Here is a 22,463-nt window from a genome sequence, read left to right on the forward strand (position 1 = left end):
TCCCAGTGGAGTACTTTTATTAAATGCTTTCACTCCCATCTCCATATGGCACATAGATAAACTGTAGAGTCGTAATCACAGATACGTTATTGCTGGAATTTTCCTGCCTACTCTTGAAAGAATTGGCTATTTATTTACTGACTAGAGGCATATGTAAATACCAGATATCTTTTGCAACTCTGTAATGCAGAAATATGCATTCTGTTACCCAGAGAAAACCTTGAAGGAGGACAGAGCATGTGCACCCAATCCAGATCTCTGCCTTACTACATACTATGAATAAAGATTTTGTGATATTAGAGAAAGACTCTCAAAGCAGATCATTGGAAAATTAAATTGGAAAATGATGTGCCAAGTTTTAAATGCATATGATGCTCTTGGTTATGATTTTTTTTTTTTTAAACAGCTCAAATACTTTTTTATTTCAAATGTTGGTACCAAATAATCCTCATGCTTAGGAGATAACTTTTCAATGTAGTCAGAACTGAATGGGTTAAAAGACTTAGGGATTAAGTGAGTATATTCATTGCCACTTTGTAATATGTTAATGGAGTCAATGAGAAAACAAACATTAGGAGCATTAGAATCTGTATTATTTGCTTTAATTTTGTGAGCAGGTTTATATGAAGAAAAAAAGGAAAACATTTTGTTGAGATCGAAGCATGTTCTGTAATTAATAATGCGAATGTAATTGGTGATAAAAAGAAAGGAACTTAGGTTAGTCTTGAAGGCAATTTATACAACAAAGAATGTATGGAATCAGATAAAATTTCTGTTTTCAAAGAATGGTTGTTAACAAAGTATATGATGTAAGGACAAAAAAAAGAAAAAAAAAAGGTTTTTCCAGTTAATACAAGTTAAGCCCTTCATGTATCAGCAGAAACAGCAACCAAATCTCAACTTTTTCCTCTTACCGTACATATTCTCAATTTCCCACGTCAGCAAGGTAGTGTCAAGAACAGATGACAGCCTTCAAGGGAAAAATCCTCCCTTGGCCCCCTTCTTTGTTCCATCTTTTAGAAAAGTAAAACCGGAGGGGAGGATTTCCAGCCCCCTGTTCCCACCCTTTTTTAGTCACATGCTATGGTTCAGTCTATTGACAGCACGTTGACCCCGGTATGCCACATCATTCCAGTTCACTCTATTCCTTGCACGCCTCTCACCCTCCTGTATGTTCAGGCCCCAATCGCTCAAAATCTTTTTCACTCCATCCTTCCACCTCCAATTTGGTCTCCTTCTCCTTGTTCCCTCCACCTCTGACACATATATCCTCTTTGTTAATCTTTCCTCACTCATTTTCTCCATATGTCAAAACCATTTCAACACACCCTCTTCTGCTCTCTCAACCACACTCTTTTTATTTCCACACATCTCTCTCACCCTTTCATTACTTACTCGATCAAACCACCTCACACCACATACTGTCCTCAAACATTTCATTTCCCTCACATCCACCCTCCTCCATACAACCCTATCTATAGCCCATGCCTGGCGATCATACATCATTGTTGGAACTACTATTCCTTCAAACATACCCATTTTTGCTCTCCGAGGTAATGTTCTCTCCTTCCACACATTCTTCATTGCTCCCAGAACCTTCGCCCCCTCCCCCACCCTGTGACTCACTTCTGCTTCCATGGTTCCATTCGCTGCTAAGTCCACTCCCAGATATCGAAAACACTTCACTTCCTCAAATTTTTCTCCATTCAAACTTACATCCCAATTTACTTGTTTCTCAACCCTACTGAACCTAATAACCTTGCTCGTATTTACATTTACTCTTAACTTTCTCCTTTCACACACTTTTCCAAACTCAGTCGCGAACTTCTGCAGTTTCTCAACAACAACTGACTCACTTCTTAGGCCCTTTCATCCCCAACAGACTGCATACTCGCCCCTCTCCAAAACTCTTGCATTTATCTCCCTAACAACCCCACCCATAAACAAATTAACAACCATGGGGACATCACACACCCCTGCTGCAAAGTGACATTCACTGGGAACCAATCACTTCTCTGTATCTACTTGTACACATACCTTACATCCTTGGTAAAAACTTTTCACTGCTTCTAGCAGCATACCTCTCACACCATATACTCTTGAAACCTTCCACAAAGCATCTCTGTTAACCCATCATATGCCTTCTCCAGATCTATAAATGCTACATACAAATCCGTCTGTTTTTCTAAGTATTTCTCTACCACTTCTGAAACCACACTACTCTTCCCCATCATACATACATATTCACCTCTTCCTGCATTAGCGAGGTAGCATGAAGAACAGAGGACTGAGCCTTGGAGGGATTGTCCTCACTTGTCCCCCTTCTATGTTCCTTTTTGTGGAAAATTAAAAAGAAAATGGGAGGGGAAGATTTCCAGCCCCCACTAGTCTGTGACAATAGTTATGAAGGTGAAATCACCCTCCAGTAGGACTTGATATGATTTTATTTAACATAATTTTTCTATACATGTGGCACAACATGTTTCATGGAGATAATCCACCTCATCAGTTGCCAATACTTAAAGTTATTTAAATCCCAGTCTCATGACGGACTGCCTACGTCTAGTGTCTACCATTATAGACCAAGTACTGTCTGACTTGACTGGTAATAAATGCTAAATGGGAAAGTGATTAAGGGGGCAGGTCATGTGGGAGGTTTGACTTAGGTAGATGGATTCCCAGGGCAACCTCACCCCACGGGAAACAGCATCACTACCCCCTGCAACAGTGAGGTGGTGCCAGGAAACAGGAAGAAAGGCCATATCCCTGGCAATAGGGGAGAAAGAATACTGCCTGCATATCCCCAGTGTTGTAGAAGGCAACTAAGAGGGGCAGGAGTGGGTGGTTGGAAATCCTCCTTTCCCATATTACTTTTCAAAAGAAAGAACAGAGCAAGGACCCAAGTGAGGAATTTTCCCTCTCAGGCTCTGTCATCTGTTATTAACGCTACCTTGCCTAGCGGGAAATGGCAAGCATGTATGAAAAAAAAATTTTTTTCTTTTTTTTTTTTTTTGTCGCTGTCTCCCGCGTTTGCCAGGTAGCGCAAGGAAACAGACGAAAGAAATGGCCCAACCCCCCCCCCCATACACATGTATATACATACGTCCACACACGCAAAATATACATACCTACACAGCTTTCCATGGTTTACCCCAGATGCTTCACATGCCCTGATTCAATCCACTGACAGCACGTCAACCCCAGTATACCACATCGATCCAATTCACTCTATTCCTTGCCCTCCTTTCACCCTCCTGCATGTTCAGGCTCCGATCACACAAAATCTTTTTCACTCCATCTTTCCACCTCCAATTTGGTCTCCCACTTTTCCTCGTTCCCTCCACCTCCGACACATATATCCTCTTGGTCAATCTTTCCTCACTCATTCTCTCCATGTTACCAAACCATTTCAAAACACCCTCTTCTGCTCTCTCAACCACGCTCTTTTTATTTCCACACATCTCTCTTACCCTTACATTACTTACTCCATCAAACCACCTCACACCACACATTGTCCTCAAACATCTCATTTCCAGCACATCCATCCTCCTGCGCACAACTCTATCCATAGCCCATGCCTCGCAACCATACAACATTGTTGGAACCACTGTTCCTTCAAACATACCCATTTTTGCTTTCCGAGATAATGTTCTCGACTTCCACACATTCTTCAAGGCTCCCAGAATTTTCGCCCCCTCCCCCACCCTATGATCCACTTCTGCTTCCATGGTTCCATCCGCTGCTAGATCCACTCCCAGATATCTAAAACACTTCACCTCCTCCAGTTTTTCTCCATTCAAACTTACCTCCCAATTGACTTGACCCTCAACCCTACTGTACCTAATAACCTTGCTCTTATTCACATTTACTCTTAACTTTCTTCTTTCACACACTTTACCAAACTCAGTCACCAGCTTCTGCAGTTTCTCACATGAATCACCCACCAGCGCTGTATCATCAGCGAACAACAACTGACTCACTTCCCAAGCTCTCTCATCCACAACAGACTTCATACTTGTCCCTCTTTCCAAAACTCTTGCATTCACCTCCTTAACAACCCCATCCATAAACAAATTAAACAACCATGGAGACATCACAGAGCCCTGCCGCAAACCTACATTCACTGAGAACCAATCACTTTCCTCACTTGCCTCCCACACCATATATTCTTAATACCTTCCACAGAGCATCTCTATCAACTCTATCATATGCCTTCTCCAGATCCATAAATGCTACATACAAATCCATTTGCTTTTCTAAGTATTTCTCACATACATTCTTCAAAGCAAACACCTGATCCACACATCCTCTACCACTTCTGAAACCACACTGCTCTTCCCCAATCTGATGCTCTGTACATGCCTTCACCCTCTCAATCAATACCCTCCCATATAATTTACCAGGAATACTCAACAAACTTATACTTCTGTAATTTGAGCACTCACTCTTATCCCCTTTGCCTTTGTACAATGGCACTATGCACGCATTCTGCCAATCCTCAGGCACCTCACCATGAGTCATACATACATTAAATAACCACCAACCAGTCAATAATACAGTCACCCCCTTTTTTAATAAATTCCACTGCAATACCATCCAAACCTGCTGCCTTGCCGGCTTTCATCTTCCGCAAAGCTTTTACTACCTCTTCTCTGTTTACCAAATCATTTTCCCCAACCCTCTCACTTTGCACACCACCTCGACCAAAACACCCTATATCTGCCACTCTATCATCAAACACATTCAACAAACCTTCAAAATACTCACTCCATCTCCTTCTCACATCACCACTACTTGTTATCACCTCCCCATTTGCGCCCTTCACTAAAGTTCCCATTTGCTCCCTTGTCTTACCCACTTTATTTACCTCCTTCCAGAACATCTTTTTATTCTCCCTAAAATAAAATATATATATAAATATATTTTACGGTTTATGTTGTTAATCCAGATAATGTTGGGATGATTCTTGATACCAACTTATATAATGTAGTTTTCATACTGACTGTTCATCATGGTAAAAAGAAAATTCTGATTCCTTTGAACCTTTGAAAAATTTTGTAATGCATTATTTGAAATATAGGTTATACTCCTGATGCATCTGCTGATGTACTCTTCTAAGAAAAGACTTGTAAATGTATGACATGTTGGAAACAGAACTAACTTGAAAAGTACCTTATGTTGACAGTTTGTAAAGTTACAGTGCCTTGAGAATCTGACATTATATGTAATGAAAATGTATGAAATAAAGAATTCCATCATTTTAGCTAATCCTGTATATTTGTATGTCAGTCTCCAGTCCTTATGAATGTTTCCACACTTAGGACAAATCTCTTTTGTCAACGTTTCTGAACTCTGGTAGTTGTAGTAGTTGGTAGGCAGCCAACGACCAGGGAGGTATATTAACAGTAGTAAATTAACAGTACAACCCGCTTGGGTATCAGGAGGGTTAGTGACGTATGGTTTAGTAAGCTGATACTTTTGTGGTTGTCAAGGTACACTCCTCTGACCCATCTGCATTTTTGAGATGGTTCCCAATCAGTTGCAAAGTTTAGGTGATAGATTGCTCACTCTCATTTAAAGACTTAACTAAAACATATCTTCTCCCAAAGATGTTGCTACATCAAGTTAATTGTTATTTCACAGCCTGATAATCTGCCTGGGTTTTACTTATGGCTCGATTTTATAATCAAAGAATGTGAATAAGTGGCCCTGGATTCCTGTGACGTAAAGACGATGGCACTTAAGTGGCTCTGAATTCCTGTGATGCAAAGATGATTGCACTTAAGTGGCCCTGGATTCCTGAGACATAAAGATGATGGCACTTAAGTGGCCCTAGACTCCTGAGACAAAGATGATGGCACTTGTGACCCTGGATTCCCGTGACTTTCAGATGATGGTACTTAAGTGGCCCTGGATTCCCGTGACGTAACGATAATGGTGCGTTAGTGGCCCTGGAATCCTGCTATGTAAAGATGATGGCACAAATTTCCCTCGATTCCCGTGAAGTAAAAATTGGCGCTTAAACGCTTTCCTGAGGGAAAAAAATGTCCCTTAAATGGAATTAGTTTTTCATGAAGGCTGATGCAGCATTCAACGCAAACTTGACTATTAGAAATATAATTATGATATTCATACGTAAATATAAACTATGATATCATATATATATATATATATATATATATATATATATATACATATATATATATACACCAGTTGATGAAAGAGCTATATTCATGTGATAAGCGACCAAAACGAACGTGTTCGCATCGCTAGAATGACCTGTCCACCATGATTTTAATTAAGAGTGCCTTAAATATAATTGTATTTTTGATTCATACTAATTTGTTAAACAGACAGGTTGAAAAATGACAATACTCTTAATTGATAACATAAAAAGAAAGATATAATTTGAATTTGTCCGAAACCGAAAAAACAAAATCATGTTTCCTTAAACATTTTTAAGGTTTGACTTTAAATTGTGGCTAATTAATGATATTGAACTAGGATAGATATGAAGTGAGATATTCTATTTTTTTTTTTTTTTCATTTTAGCTAGACGTGTGATGTGTTTGAGGTCATAGATGGTACAGCAGACACAAATGCATCATTTTTTTTTTTTCTATATTTCCGACACATTTCTGGTTTGTGAGCAACAATATCTACCATTATCATAAATAAAGAATAATGTAACTAACCGAAGCATATCCCGGTCATGGAATATATTTCACCACCTGAGAATTCTAGCAATGTAGGTCTAGTATTTAATAGCATTCGTCTATACATATCATAGAAAGTCACAGTTATGATAAAAAGATTCAATATGATTTAAAGAAATTAGGGGAAAAAATAGAGTTTATAATAATGTATGGTGAATTGACTACGTCGGTTGCCACTTAGTGAATATTAGTATTAGTTCATGGACTAGGAGCGTTCCACCTTTCCCTGCGCGTCGGCCATAGTGAACGGACGTCCCACCGGTGACGGATTTCATCCCAGTTCATCCATCTTCTCTCGCTGGGCATCATCCGCTACAGTGTATTAATATCATCCATGATGCCTCCCAAGTTCGATCCCACGGAGATCAAGACCGGCAAACTCAAGATATTTGTATTACTGCACGATACATAAGAAGTGGTCAGCATGTTGAATCAAACCTCTACTTTGGGAAGGTAATGTTCCATTTCTTTTTAAGTTCTCGTTTTTTTAATGTAAGATTTACTAATGTATGATTTTATATTTGATATTAGTTTAATTCATCTTGTGTGGTATGGGGTGTACTTCTATTCCTCTTTAGATTGTTTGTATATATTATAATTCATTTAGTATATATTGATTTATTATATATTAATTCATATTTGATGGCCATGATGGAGAGTTAGGAGAGGCTATAGGTCGAAATTTCGCCTGCCATTGCATTGTCACGTTGTCCCGTATCTTCACAGCCTTCCCCATACTTGCCTTCTCGACGCATAAGTTGTCTCAAAGTTGTTATATATTCTTTATGTAGAACTATACATATCAATGTAGATACGTGATTTCATGAAAATTTGTTGGAAATTGTGTTTTTTGAAGGTTTTGCGTATTTAAGCCAGAGTGGAGAGGAAGTTGAGGGAAAATGTGAGAAGGTGGTTGAAGTGACCACCCGCCATGGTTGTAATTTTTTTTTTTTTTTGTATTGCAACGTTTTTTTGTTTAATCATCGTCCAATTCTTGGTCATAATTGATAAGATCTCTTGTCAATATATATAACCATTGACCTAGCCTTGGTCATAATTGATTAAGATCTTTGGTCAACCAACACATAACCATTGACCTAACCTTGGTCATAATTGATTCAGATCCTTGGTCAATACATAACCATTGACCTAGCCTTGGTCATAATTGATTAAGATCTTTGGTCAACCAACACATAACCATTGACCTAACCTTGGTCATAATTGATTCAGATCCTTGGTCAATACATAACCATTGACCTAACCTTGGTCATAATTAAGATCTTTGGTCAACACATAACCATTGACCTAACCTTGGTTATAATTGATTCAGATCCTTGGTCAATACATAACCATTGATCTAACCTTGGTCATAATTGATTAAGATCTTTGGTCAACACATAACCATTGACCTTACCTTGGTCATGATTCAGATTCTTGGTCAATACATAACCATTGACCTAAATTTGGTCGTAATTAAGATCCTTGGTCAATACATAACCATTGACCTAACCTTGGTCATAATTGTATATAAGATCCTTGGTCGTAACTTGAAAAAATGTTTAGATTAGGCATTGAAAATGTTTCGCCTTTTCTATAGAAATCCGAGCCATTATTTATGAGTTAATTCCTGAAGAATGAAGATTTAATGTGGAACTGAATATTGTTTGTACATAATAGAAAATGTCTATATTTAATACCTTGATGTATATGTTTTAGAAATGATCAAAATGGCTTGGTTGGTCATATATTTTTTCTAGTCTTGCTGACCATGCCTCATGGCAGGCAGGATAATTACATGGTGAGAAGTTATGATTTATGTGTCTGTCATGTTTTCCATCTGTAGATAAATTTAGATGGTCCTTCCCTCACACAAGGAAGATGGAAAGTAAAGGCACACGTTACTGTAAGCTGTCTGTACATTTTCATTGGACACTTGAATTTACAAGTTGTAACATAAAGTTTGCTGTAAAATCAGGTGTAGTAATTTTTTTTTTTCTTACAAGTATATATGTTAATTTTATTTGCTAAAAGACGTGTTTGAATACTTGAAAGAAACCTTTTTTTTTCTTTGATATATGAACTCCAGGTCTGATATTCTGCTTTGAGTTAATTTGCAATTTTTTTTTAATTTCCTTAATTTTACGTAGTCATAAAGTAGTTAAAGGAAGGGAATTGCTGGTAGTACTAGTTTAATGGAATTAGGTTGAATGTTTCCTGTTTGATGGATGTTAACAAGAACACTTGGATTTCATGCAACAATTGACTCATACATGACCTGATTATTGATTAAAACCAGCTAATCTATTCAAACATGTATATTAGGTATTACATAATTATGAAATGTACAGCATAGCTGGAGTAAAAGTTGTTTCAATTGCATTTTCACCCAGTTAAATGTATCGGGTTTATAACTTGGCAATTTAACTCTGCGCCAAATGCTAGAGATTGCTCGCACCATGAGGCCACGATCCCTGGCAAAGACCTTTGTTGGCATACTGAAGGAGGTCCTGGGAATAGCACATGTAAACATCGTTCTTTGAAACGTGGCTTCTTGTTATTTGAAGTTTGTGTATACCTATAGGAGGAGGATAGTTTGGCTTTAAAGGTGAAAGCTCTTTTGGGGCCAAAGGTGTGACAGTATTCTTGTGATAATTTGTATTCTGTGGTCACTTGCTAACATGTTTGTGAGGTTTCATCTTTGTTGGTAATGAGAATGTTATCCACCTATATCTCTGATGCCTGTTCCATTCTCGAACTCCCTCAAGGGGGTGGCCATGGCGATAGTCTCCATAATTAGTGCACGCTAGTGCTGCTTCTTATCCTTTAGTGCCTCATCCTTTAACAGGCCACTGGCTGAGCGCATCTAGCACAGTGTTTGCAGAGGCTCCTACCTACTGTTCCTACTACTACTGTCTATTGCTCCAACCATATTGCCAAAAGGTGGGGCTATTGCATAGTGCTCCCCACAAGAAAATCTAGATTTACGAAGAATGAACTGTAAGAGTTAAGTGTGACGGGAGATTCTATGCTGATTGTCTTATAGGGAAACGGTGAACCTGTTAGCATGATCTGTAAGAGTTAAGTGTTGTGTGACGAGAGATTGTATGTTGATTGTTTTATGGGGAAATGGGTAACATGATAGTAGGTGGAGATAATCACTTTATTTAGCACTCATTACATCATGTGGGAACATTAGATATGTGATGGATTGAAGTATGCATGTGGATTAAGCAGATATTTGGGCAGATATTGTAATAGGCATTGTAGATTAGAAAAAGCAGTTCATACTATGATAGATTTTAATTCACAGATATGGTTAGTACTGATACGGGCTATTGAGGTACAGGGGTTTGCGTTCTGCTTATTTGTTGGGTATGGGCCTGTCAGACTTTGAATGTTGTGATAGGTGCTTGACTTGTTAACCAAGGTCTTTACATTTTCCTTAGGGGCTAGTTGAATGGGACTACTTGGCTAGTTTTGTTTTTTTGGTTGAATGTAATGGAGACTGCTATGCTTTTATTGTCTCGCTGAATGGAGTAGATATCAGATTCACATGGGTACTTTGTTGCGGTAGTTGTACAAATTAAGATGAGCAATCATCCTTTGCAGTGTGTTGTTTGAGAAGTCAGTCACATGACTGAGGTTAACAATGAGGTTTGATAGCTTTGAATGCATGTCTTGATAAGACTTGAAATGAATATGAAATATTTTTTTAAGATTTTAATCTGAATTGAAAGTGTGATGGTGCACAATATCAACCAAGATTTACTGGTGCAGTTTCCTTTCAAAGGATGACATAAGTTGCCTGTTTTTATGCACTCTAGAGAAAATGAGTTAACCTTCCTTGTAATGTTTCTTTGATCTGGTGATTTTCTTGTTACAAAAATCTTTTATGTGACTGCTCAACATTTGTCTAGTGTCCTCCACAATTTTTCTTAATATATACTGAATGTGAAAGTAAGTGTATAAAGATTAGTTTTAACATCAGTGTATATATTGTTCTAGCATCCACTTTTTTCTTTGTCTTGGTTGAGGTAACAATGATAGATGTTACTTCAGGGTAGATGGTGGACATTGGATCAATGCGACAACTTGAGGCTTCCAAACCCCATTTTTGCATGTTACAGATGGGGTCAGTAGGGAGCCGAGAATAAAATGGATCCTAAGTGACACTGTTGGTAATTATCGTGCACAGAATTTCCCTAGGGATACTACAAGAGAGCCTTTGTACTCGAGTAATTGTTAATCTCTCGCTTCTCTTATTTGTGAGATTGATATGATGTTCTGAAGTTTGCTTTTTATTTAGGTGATTAGGTAGGAATCAGGGAAACTTGTCTGTAATTGATGCCACCTGGCTAATGTGGGGAAATGGCATATTAAAAAAAGTTTGTTTTTTAGCAGGATGACTTGTTGCTATTTAATAAGAATTTGGTTGATTGCTGCTGACTGCATAATTTCTACACTGCAGAGTATTGGCTGCACTATGGAAGGTCAGAATCTATGATGTCATTGAAGGGTTGACGATGGTACCATTGAAGTTCCACAAGAGTAGAACCTACGCAATTCGCTGCCATCATTTGTAATAGGGAGAATGTGAAGGTAAGTGTAGAAAGATTATTATTAATATCAATGTATCTATGTTCTGTCATCCACTTTTTTTCTGTCTTGGGTGAGATAACGATGATAAATGTTCTTACTTCATGGAAGATGGTGGACATTGGATTAATGCATTTACTTGAGGCTTCTAAACTCCCCTTTTACCTGATGTAGCTGGGGTCAGTAGGAGGCCGAGAACAAAATGGATCTATGGTCATTGTGTTGGTAATTATCCTGCACAGTATTACCCAGGGATACTACAAAGACAATGCATTTGTAGTCAAATAAGTGTTAATCTCTCCCTTCCCTTGATTGTGATTGATGTAATGTTTTGAGAATTGCTTTTTATGTAGGTGTTAAGGTAGGATTGAAGGAAACTGTCATCTGTAATTGATGCTACCTTGCTAATGTGGGAAATGGCAGATATTTTAAGGAAAATATTTATGTAAATACACATGTATATGGGTGGGTTGGGCCATTCTTTCATCTGTTTCTTGTGCTACCTCGCTAATGCAGGAGACGGCGACTAAGTATAATAATGATGATAATTTGTTTGTTGGAGGGATGACGTATTAATTTCTGTTTAATAAGAATTTGGTTGATTGCTGCTGACTGCATAATTTCTACACTGCAGAGTATTGGCTGCACTATGGAAGGTCAGAATCTATGATGTCATTGAAGGGTTGACGATGGTACCATTGAAGTTCCACAAGAGTAGAACCTACGCAATTCACTGCCATCATTTGTAATAGGGAGAATGTGAAGGTAAGTGTAGAAAGATTATTATTAATATCAATGTATCTATATTCTGTCATCCACTTTTTTTCTGTCTTGGGTGAGATAACGATGATAAATGTTTTTACTTCATGGAAGATGGTGGACATTGGATTAATGCATTTACTTGAGGCTTTTGAAGTCCCCTTTTACCTGATGTAGCTGGGGTCAGTAGGAGGCCGAGAATAAAATAGATCTATGGTTCCTGTGTTGGTAATTTTCCTGCACAGTATTACCCAGGGATTCTACAAAGACAATGCATTTGTAGTCAAATAAGTGTTAATCTCTCCCTTCCCTTGATTGTGATTGATATAATGTTTGGAAGATTGCTTTTTATGTAAGTGTTTAGGTAGGATTGAGGGAAACTGTCATCTGTAATTGATGCTACATTGCTAATGTTGGAAACGGCAGATATATTAAAGAAAATATTTATGTATATACACATGTACATGGGTGGGTTGGGCCATTCTTTCATCTATTTTCTTGCGCTACCTCGCTAATGCAGGAGACGGCGACTAAGTATAATAATGATAAAAGTTTGTTTGTTGGAGGGATGACGTATTAATTGCTGTTTGATAAGAATTTGGTTAATTGCTGCTGACTGCATAATTTCTACATTGCAGAGTATTGGCTGCACTATGGAAGGTCAGAATCTATTATGTCATTGAAGGGTTGACGATGGTACCATTGAAGTTCCACAAGAGTAGAACCTACGCAGTTCACTGCCATCATTTGTAATAGGGAGAATGTGAAGGTAAGTGTAGAAAGATTATTATTAATATCAATGTATCTATGTTCTGTCGTCCACTTTTTTTGTCTTGGGTGAGATAACGATGATAAATGTTTTTACTTCATGGAAGATGGTGGACATTGGATTAATGCATTTACTTGAGGCTTTTTTAAATACCCATTTACCTGATGTATTTAGGGTTATTAGGAGGCCGAGAACAAAATGGATCTATGGTCATTGTGTTGGTAATTATCCTGCACAGTATTACCCAGGGATACTACAAAGACAATGCATTTGTAGTCAAATAAGTGTTAATCTCTCCCTTCCCTTGATTGTGATTGATGTAATGTTTTGAGAATTGCTTTTTATGTAGGTGTTAAGGTAGGATTGAAGGAAACTGTCATCTGTAATTGATGCTACCTTGCTAATGTGGGAAATGGCAGATATTTTAAGGAAAATATTTATGTAAATACACATGTATATGGGTGGGTTGGGCCATTCTTTCATCTATTTCTTGTGCTACCTCGCTAATGCAGGAGACGGCGACTAAGTATAATAATGATGATAATTTGTTTGTTGGAGGGATGACGTATTAATTGCTGTTTGATAAGAATTTGGTTAATTGCTGCTGACTGCATAATTTCTACATTGCAGAGTATTGGCTGCACTATGGAAGGTCAGAATCTATTATGTCATTGAAGGGTTGACGATGGTACCATTGAAGTTCCACAAGAGTAGAACCTACGCAGTTCACTGCCATCATTTGTAATAGGGAGAATGTGAAGGTAAGTGTAGAAAGATTATTATTAATATCAATGTATCTATGTTCTGTCGTCCACTTTTTTTGTCTTGGGTGAGATAACGATGATAAATGTTTTTACTTCATGGAAGATGGTGGACATTGGATTAATGCATTTACTTGAGGCTTTTTTAAATACCCATTTACCTGATGTATTTAGGGTTATTAGGAGGCCGAGAACAAAATGGATCTATGGTCATTGTGTTGGTAATTATCCTGCACAGTATTACCCAGGGATACTACAAAGACAATGCATTTGTAGTCAAATAAGTGTTAATCTCTCCCTTCCCTTGATTGTGATTGATGTAATGTTTTGAGAATTGCTTTTTATGTAGGTGTTAAGGTAGGATTGAAGGAAACTGTCATCTGTAATTGATGCTACCTTGCTAATGTGGGAAATGGCAGATATTTTAAGGAAAATATTTATGTAAATACACATGTATATGGGTGGGTTGGGCCATTCTTTCATCTATTTCTTGTGCTACCTCGCTAATGCAGGAGACGGCGACTAAGTATAATAATGATGATAATTTGTTTGTTGGAGGGATGACGTATTAATTTCTGTTTAATAAGAATTTGGTTGATTGCTGCTGACTGCATAATTTCTACATTGCAGAGTATTGGCTGCACTATGGAAGGTCAGAATCTATTATGTCATTGAAGGGTTGACGATGGTACCATTGAAGTTCCACAAGAGTAGAACCTACGCAGTTCACTGCCATCATTTGTAATAGGGAGAATGTGAAGGTAAGTGTAGAAAGATTATTATTAATATCAATGTATCTATGTTCTGTCGTCCACTTTTTTTGTCTTGGGTGAGATAACGATGATAAATGTTTTTACTTCATGGAAGATGGTGGACATTGGATTAATGCATTTACTTGAGGCTTTTTTAAATACCCATTTACCTGATGTATTTAGGGTTATTAGGAGGCCGAGAACAAAATGGATCTATGGTCATTGTGTTGGTAATTATCCTGCACAGTATTACCCAGGGATACTACAAAGACAATGCATTTGTAGTCAAATAAGTGTTAATCTCTCCCTTCCCTTGATTGTGATTGATGTAATGTTTTGAGAATTGCTTTTTATGTAGGTGTTAAGGTAGGATTGAAGGAAACTGTCATCTGTAATTGATGCTACCTTGCTAATGTGGGAAATGGCAGATATTTTAAGGAAAATATTTATGTAAATACACATGTATATGGGTGGGTTGGGCCATTCTTTCATCTATTTCTTGTGCTACCTCGCTAATGCAGGAGACGGCGACTAAGTATAATAATGATGATAATTTGTTTGTTGGAGGGATGACGTATTAATTGCTGTTTGATAAGAATTTGGTTAATTGCTGCTGACTGCATAATTTCTACATTGCAGAGTATTGGCTGCACTATGGAAGGTCAGAATCTATTATGTCATTGAAGGGTTGACGATGGTACCATTGAAGTTCCACAAGAGTAGAACCTACGCAGTTCACTGCCATCATTTGTAATAGGGAGAATGTGAAGGTAAGTGTAGAAAGATTATTATTAATATCAATGTATCTATATTCTGTCATCCACTTTTTTTCTGTCTTGGGTGAGATAACGATGATAAATGTTTTTACTTCATGGAAGATGGTGGACATTGGATTAATGCATTTACTTGAGGCTTTTGAAGTCCCCTTTTACCTGATGTAGCTGGGGTCAGTAGGAGGCCGAGAATAAAATGGATCTATGGTTCCTGTGTTGGTAATTTTCCTGCACAGTATTACCCAGGGATACTACAGAGACGATGCATTTGTAGTCAAATAAGTGTTAATCTCTCCCTTCTCTTGATTGTGATTGATGTAATGTTTGGAATATTGCTTTTTATGTAAGTGTTTAGGTAGGATTGAGGGAAACTGTCACCTGTAATTGATGCTACCTTGCTAATGTGGGAAACGGCAGATATATTAAAAAAAATATTTAATATGATACAGCGCTGGTGGCTGATTCATGTGAGAAACTGCAGAAGCTGGTGACTGAGTTTGGTAAAGTGTGTGAAAGAAGAAAGTTAAGAGTAAATGTGAATAAGAGCAAGGTTATTAGGTACAGTAGGGTTGGGGGTCAAGTCAATTGGGAGGTAAGTTTGAATGGAGAAAAACTGGAGGAAGTAAAGTGTTTTAGATATCTGGGAGTGGATCTGGCAGCGGATGGAACCATGGAAGCGGAAGTGGATCATAGGGTGGGGGAGGGGGCGAAAATCCTGGGAGCCTTGAAGAATGTGTGGAAGTCGAGAACATTATCTCGGAAAACAAAAATGGGTATGTTTGAAAGAATAGTGGTTCCAACAATTTTTTATGGTTGCGAGGCGTGGGCTATGGATAGAGTTGTGCGCAGGAGGGTGGATGTGCTGGAAATGAGATGTTTGAGGACAATGTGTGGTGTGAGGTGGTTTGATCGAGTAAGTAACGTAAGGGTAAGAGAGATGTGTGGAAATTAAAAGAGCGTGGTTGAGAGAGCAGAAGAGGGTGTTTTGAAATAGTTTGGGCACATGGAGAGAATGAGTGAGGAAAGATTGACCAAGAGGATATATGTGTTGGAGGTGGAGGGAACGAGAAGTGGGAGACCAAATTGGAGGTGGAAAGATGGAGTGAAAAAGATTTTGAGTGATCGAGGCCTGAACATGCAGGAGGGTTAGGGGAGGGCAAGGAATACAGTGAATTGGATCGATGTGGTATACCGGGGTTGACGTGCTGTCAGTGGATTGAATCAGGGCATGTGAAGCGTCTGGGGTAAAATATATAAATATTTAAAGAAAATATTTATGTATATTTATGTATATTATCCCTGGGGATAGGGGAGAAAGAATACTTCCCACGTATTCCCTGCGTGTCGTAGAAGGCGACTAAAAGGGAAGGGAGCGGGGGGCTGGAAATCCTCCCCTCTCTTTTTTTTTTTTTTTTTTTTTTTTTTTTTTTTTTTTCTCCAAAAGAAGGAACAGAGAAGAGGGCCAGGTGAGGATATTCCCTCAAAGGCCCAGTCCTCTGTTCTTAACGCTACCTCGCTATCGCGGGAAATGGCGAATAGTATGAAAAAAAAAAAAAAAAAAAATCCCTGGGGATAGGGGATTAAGAATACTTCCCACGTATTCCCCGCGTGTCGTAGAAGGCGACTAAAAGGGGAGGGAGCGGGGGGCTGGAAATCCTCCCCTCTCGTTTTTTTTTTAATTTTCCAAAAGAAGGAACAGAGGGGGCCAGGTGAGGATATTCCGAAAAAGGCCCAGTCCTCTGTTCTTAACGCTACCTCGCTAATGCGGGAAATGGCGAATAGTTTGAAAAAAAAAAAAAATTATGTATGTACACATCATCAGCGAACAACAACTGACTCAATTCCCAAGCTCTCTCATCCCCAACAGACTTCATACTTGCCCCTCTTTCCAAAACTCTTGCATACACCTCCCTAACAACCCCATCCATAAACAAATTAAACAACCATGGAGACATCACACACCCCTGCCGCAAACCTACATTCACTGAGAACCAATCACTTTCCTCTCTTCCTACACGTACACATGCCTTACATCCTCGATAAAAACTTTTCACTGCTTCTAACAACTTGCCTCCCACACCATATATTCTTAATACCTTCCACAGAGCATCTCTATCAACTCTCATATGCCTTCTCCAGATCCATAAATGCTACATACAAATCCATTTGCTTTTCTAAGTATTTCTCACATACATTCTTCAAAGCAAACACCTGATCCACACATCCTCTACTACTTATACCTCTGTAATTTGAGCACTCACTCTTATCCCCTTTGCCTTTACAATGGCACTATGCATGCATTCCGCCAATCCTCAGGCACCTCACCATGAGTCATACATACATTAAATAACCTTACCAACCAGTCAGTGATACAGTCACCCCCTTTTTTAATAAATTCCACTGCAATACCATCCAAACCTGCTGCCTTGCTGGCTTTCATCTTCCGCAAAGCTTTTACTACCTCTTCTCTGTTTACCAAATCATTTTCCCTAACCCTCTCACTTTGCACACCACCTCGACCAAAACACCCTATATCTGCCACTCTATCGTCAAACACATTCAACAAACCTTCAAAATACTCACTCCATCTCCTTCTCACATCACCACTACTTGTTATCACCTCCCCATTTGCGCCCTTCACTGATGTTCCCATTTGCTCCCTTGTCTTACGCACTTTATTTACCTCCTTCCAGAACATTTTTTTTTTTTTTTTTTTTTTTTTTTTTTTTTTTTTTTTTCGCTGTCTCCTGCGTTTGCGAGGTAGCGCAAGGAAACAGACGAAAGAAATGGCCCAACCCCCCCCCCCCATACACATGTATATACATACGTCCACACGCAAATATACATACCTACACAGCTTTCCATGGTTTACCCCAGACGCTCCACACGCCCTGATTCAATCCACCGACAGCATGTCAGCCCCGGTACACCACATTGCTCCAATTCACTCTATTCCTTGCCCTCCCCTCACCCTCCTGCATGTTCAGGCCCCGATCACATAAAATCCCCTTCACTCCATCCCTCTACCTCCAATTTCGTCTCCCTCTTCTTGTTCCCTCCACCTCCGACACATATATCCTCTTGGTCAATCTTTCCTCACTCATCCTCTCCATGTGCCCAAACCACTTCAAAACACCCTCTTCTGCTCTCTCAACCATGCTCTTTTTATTTCCACACATCTCTCTTACCCTTACGTTACTCACCTCACACCACACATTGTCCTCAAACATCTCCCTAAAATTTAATGATACTCTTTCACCCCAACTCTCATTTGCCCTGTTGTTCGCTGATGATACAGCGCTAGTGGGTGATTCATGTGAGAAACTGCAGAAGCTGGTGACTGAGTTTGGTAAAGTGTGTGAAAGAAAAGATAAGAGTAAATGTGAATAAGATCAAGGTTATTAGGTACAGTAGGGAGGGAGGTAAGTTTGAATGGAGAAAAACTGGAGGAAGTGAAGTGTTTTAGATATCTGGGAGTGGATCTGGCAGCGGATGGAACCATGGAAGCGGAAGTGGATCATAGGGTGGGGGAGGGGGCGAAAATTCTGGGAGCCGTGAAGAATATGTGGAAGTCGAGAACATTATCTCGGAAAGCAAAAATGGGTATGTTTGAAGGAATAGTGGTTCCAACAATGTTGTATGGTTGCGAGGCGTGGGCTATGGATAGAGTTGTGCGCAGGAGGATGGATGTGCTGGAAATTAGATATTTGAGGACAATGTTTGGTGTGAGGTGGTTTGATCGAGTAAGTAACGTAAGGGTAAGAGAGATGTGTGGAAATAAAAAGAGCATGGTTGAGAGAGCAGAAGAGGGTGTTTTGAAATGGTTTGGGCACATGGAGAGAGTGAGTGAGGAAAGATTGACCAAGAGGATATATGTGTCGGAGGTGGAGGGAATGAGAAGTGGGAGACCAAATTGGAGGTGGAAAGATGGAGTGAAAAAGATTTTGTGTGATTGGGGCCTGAACATGCAGGAGGGTGAAAGGAGGGCAAGGAATAGAGTGAATTGGATCAATGTGGTATACCGGGGTTGACGTGCTGTCAGTGGATTGAATCGGGGCATTTGAAGCGTCTGGGGTAAACCATGGAAAGCTGTGTAGGTATGTATATTTGCGTGTGTGGACGTATGTATATACATGTGTATGGGGGTGGGTTGGGCCATTTCTTTCGTCTGTTTCCTTGCGCTACCTCGCAAACGCGGGAGACAGCGACAAAAAAAAAATTATGTATATACACGTATATGGGTGGGTTTGGCCATTCTTTCATCTATTTTCTTGCGCTACCTCGCTAATGCAGGAGACGGTGACTAAGTATGATAATGATAATAGTTTGTTTGTTGGAGGGATGACGTATTAATTGCTGTTTAATAAGAATTTGGTTGATTGCTGCTGACTGCATAATTTCTACATTGCAGAGTATTGGCTGCACTATGGAAGGTCAGAATCTATGATGTCATTGAAGGGTTGACGATGGTACCATTGAAGTTCCACAAGAGTAGAACCTACGCAATTCACTGCCATCATTTGTAATAGTGAGAATGTGAAGGTAAGTGTAGAAAGATTATTATTAATATCAATGTATCTATATTCTGTCATCCACTTTTTTTCTGTCTTGGGTGAGATAATGATGATAAATGTTTTTACTTCATGGAAAATGGTGGACATTGGATTAATGCATTTACTTGAGGCTTTTTTAAGTACCCATTTACCTGATGTATTTAGGGTTATTAGGAGGCCGAGAATAAAATGGATCTATGGTTCCTGTGTTGGTAATTTTCCTGCATGGTGTTACCCAGGGATACTACAAAGATGATGCATTTGTACTCAAATAAGTGTTAATCCCTCCCTTCCCTTGATTGTGATTGATATAATGTTTGGAAGATTGCTTTTTATGTAAGTGTTTAGGTAGGATTGAGGGAAACTGTCATCTGTAATTGATGCTACCTTGCTAATGTGGGAAACGGCAGATATATTAAAGAAAATATTTATGTATATACACATGTATATGGGTGGGTTGGGCCATTCTTTCATCTATTTTCTTGCACTACCTCGCTAATGCAGGAGACAGCGACTAAGTATAATAATGATAATAATTTGTTTGTTGGAGGGATGACGTATTAATTGCTGTTTAATAAGAATTTGGTTGATTGCTGCTGACTGCATAATTTCTACATTGCAGAGTATTGGCTGCACCATGGAAGGTCAGAATCTCTTTGTCATTGAAGGGGTTGACGATGGCAGCATTGAAGCTCCAGAAGAGTAGAACCTACCCAGTTCACTGCCACCATTGGAGCCAGGGAAAAGTTTTGACATAAATCAAGCATACTACACATTCCCAAGCTACCATTCCATGTACACAAACCATTTTGAACTTTTGAATGAATGTTTTTCTCATTTGGTAATAAAGTGTGGCGGTGTAAAGTATGTTGGTATTTCTCTTCCTCTGACCATTTGGGTATCATGACAGGAAGGTTTTTTCCTAACGTAATGTCATTGTGGAAAGTGAGTTAAATTGTAGCTGGATTATATTTGGAAAACATGAGAATTTATAAGTGGTGAATTAATATACCATTATCTAGGCCCAGGCTAAAGAAGTGTCACTGGGAAGGAAAAGGTTATAGGTTAGGAGAAATGACTTGTCTTAAATTTGGGCTGAAAAGGAAAAGGGAATAGGTTAGAAATTACTTATCAAATTTGTGCTGTGTCGAATGATTGAAGTAAAAGAAAGCAGATCATATACATGACACTTATATAATGGGGAAATGGTTAGAAAGTGATGTTTGTTTTAATGTAAGGGGCAAACAGTTTGAACCTAGAGAGCAACTCATAGTGGTTTGTGTAGTATTTGCACTCCAGCTGGACAAATTGACATGAATTAACAATTATAAATGCTTTAGATGCCTTATACAAGTAAACCTTATTACTACACATTCATCCTTGCCGAATACTAGATTCGATCTATTTAACTGCTTCCATCAACCCTCTTTCCATATATCTGCTATCAATGCTCTTTATTAATCTTCCTCATCCTAGGACTTTTTCCCTTCAAGGAAATAATAGTTATATCTCGTCTGCCATTCTTTGTATGTGGCTACACCATATTGGATTGTTCTTTGTGTATTTTGGCGGTCTGTCTTTGAATGGTTGTCACCAAGCATCTGATATGTATATTGAAATTGGTTGTAGTGGTAACATTTTACAGGTCTTCCAAAGTAGTACATTTTTGTACATTGGCAAAATGAATTACATTGTGTTTAGTGTTCGCTATACTCTTACCTTGGGCTTGTATGGACTTAACTGTTGGTGGTGTATGTATTTATATGTAGCTCTGTTTCTAATATTTATATCCCAAGATTTTACACTGCATTCCTTATTTTCGTAGTCTTTGATCAATTTTACCATTTATCAATTGCATCATGTCAATTTGTTTTTAGTTGTCATTGGCATATGCAAATGCATTCTAATTTTTGAAGTTTGCTCCTGTATATGTTGATTAAAAAGGATTATCCTCCCCTGGTTACCCATTCTTAATAAACTGATTTTACTTTTTTCAACTGTCGCTTTCGTACCCATTCCTTCCTTGGTTATAGTCTAATGTACGCGAGTTTTTCTTTTTCTGTTGGAAAGCTTTTTTCTGAATCTATACAAGCCATATATCTTGTTCTGACAAGAAGCGGAAGAGCAAAGTGGAAGTGAAAGATTTTGAGCAATCGGGAGAACATACAGAAGGATGAGAGGTGTGCAAGAAATGGTGAATTAGAACAATTTGGTATACCGGGGTCGAGGAACTGTCCGTGAACAACCAGTGCATGTGAAATGGGTAAACCATGGAAAGGTTGGGGGGGGGGGGTTGAATGTGAATTAGGAAGTTGTGGTTTGTGTATGACATGACAGAACGAATGTGGCCTTTTTTTTTTTTTTTGCTTCCTGGCAGCGATACCTCGCTGAAGCTCGGGTGACAATGATGTTTCTGACGCTATGAGTGGCTGAAGGCAAGCATGAATATGTACGTGTGTATATATGTGGGTGTATATTCGAGTTGATAGACCATTCTATTTCCTCGTGTTACATTGCTGATGCGGGGAAACTGTGATCATTTATAATGTTTTGTTTGGAACTTCTTGCCATCAACCTTGGGTAATAATTAAACCACAAGTTTTATTGGTTGAAAGCAGCGTATTATAATTTATATAGGCAATTTAACTATGGGCTAATGGTAAACGGTTTTGTGTAAATTTGCTCTTTTTCATGTTGAAAGTTGAAAACCTTTAGGTTGTGCTTTACAACTAACACAAAAAACTTGAAATAATTTCTGCAGTAGTGCTTTTCTCGTAATGAATT

At 38.7% G+C, this 22,463-nt stretch overlaps 1 long non-coding RNA gene across 1 annotated transcript; it reads left to right on the top strand.

The window, feature by feature from the left end:
• Window positions 1-6,934: 6,934 nt before the first annotated feature.
• LOC139748758 (uncharacterized) lies at window positions 6,935-20,544 on the top strand. Its single transcript, XR_011712819.1, has 9 exons — window positions 6,935-7,169; window positions 11,185-11,315; window positions 11,947-12,077; window positions 12,710-12,840; window positions 13,471-13,601; window positions 14,232-14,362; window positions 14,993-15,123; window positions 19,538-19,668; window positions 20,302-20,544. It is a non-coding gene; the product is annotated as an uncharacterized lncRNA (long non-coding RNA).
• The last annotated feature ends 1,919 nt before the right edge of the window (window positions 20,545-22,463 follow it).

This window comes from Panulirus ornatus, chromosome 5 (genome assembly GCF_036320965.1).
Source record: "Panulirus ornatus isolate Po-2019 chromosome 5, ASM3632096v1, whole genome shotgun sequence".
NCBI classification, from domain to species: domain Eukaryota; kingdom Metazoa; phylum Arthropoda; class Malacostraca; order Decapoda; family Palinuridae; genus Panulirus; species Panulirus ornatus.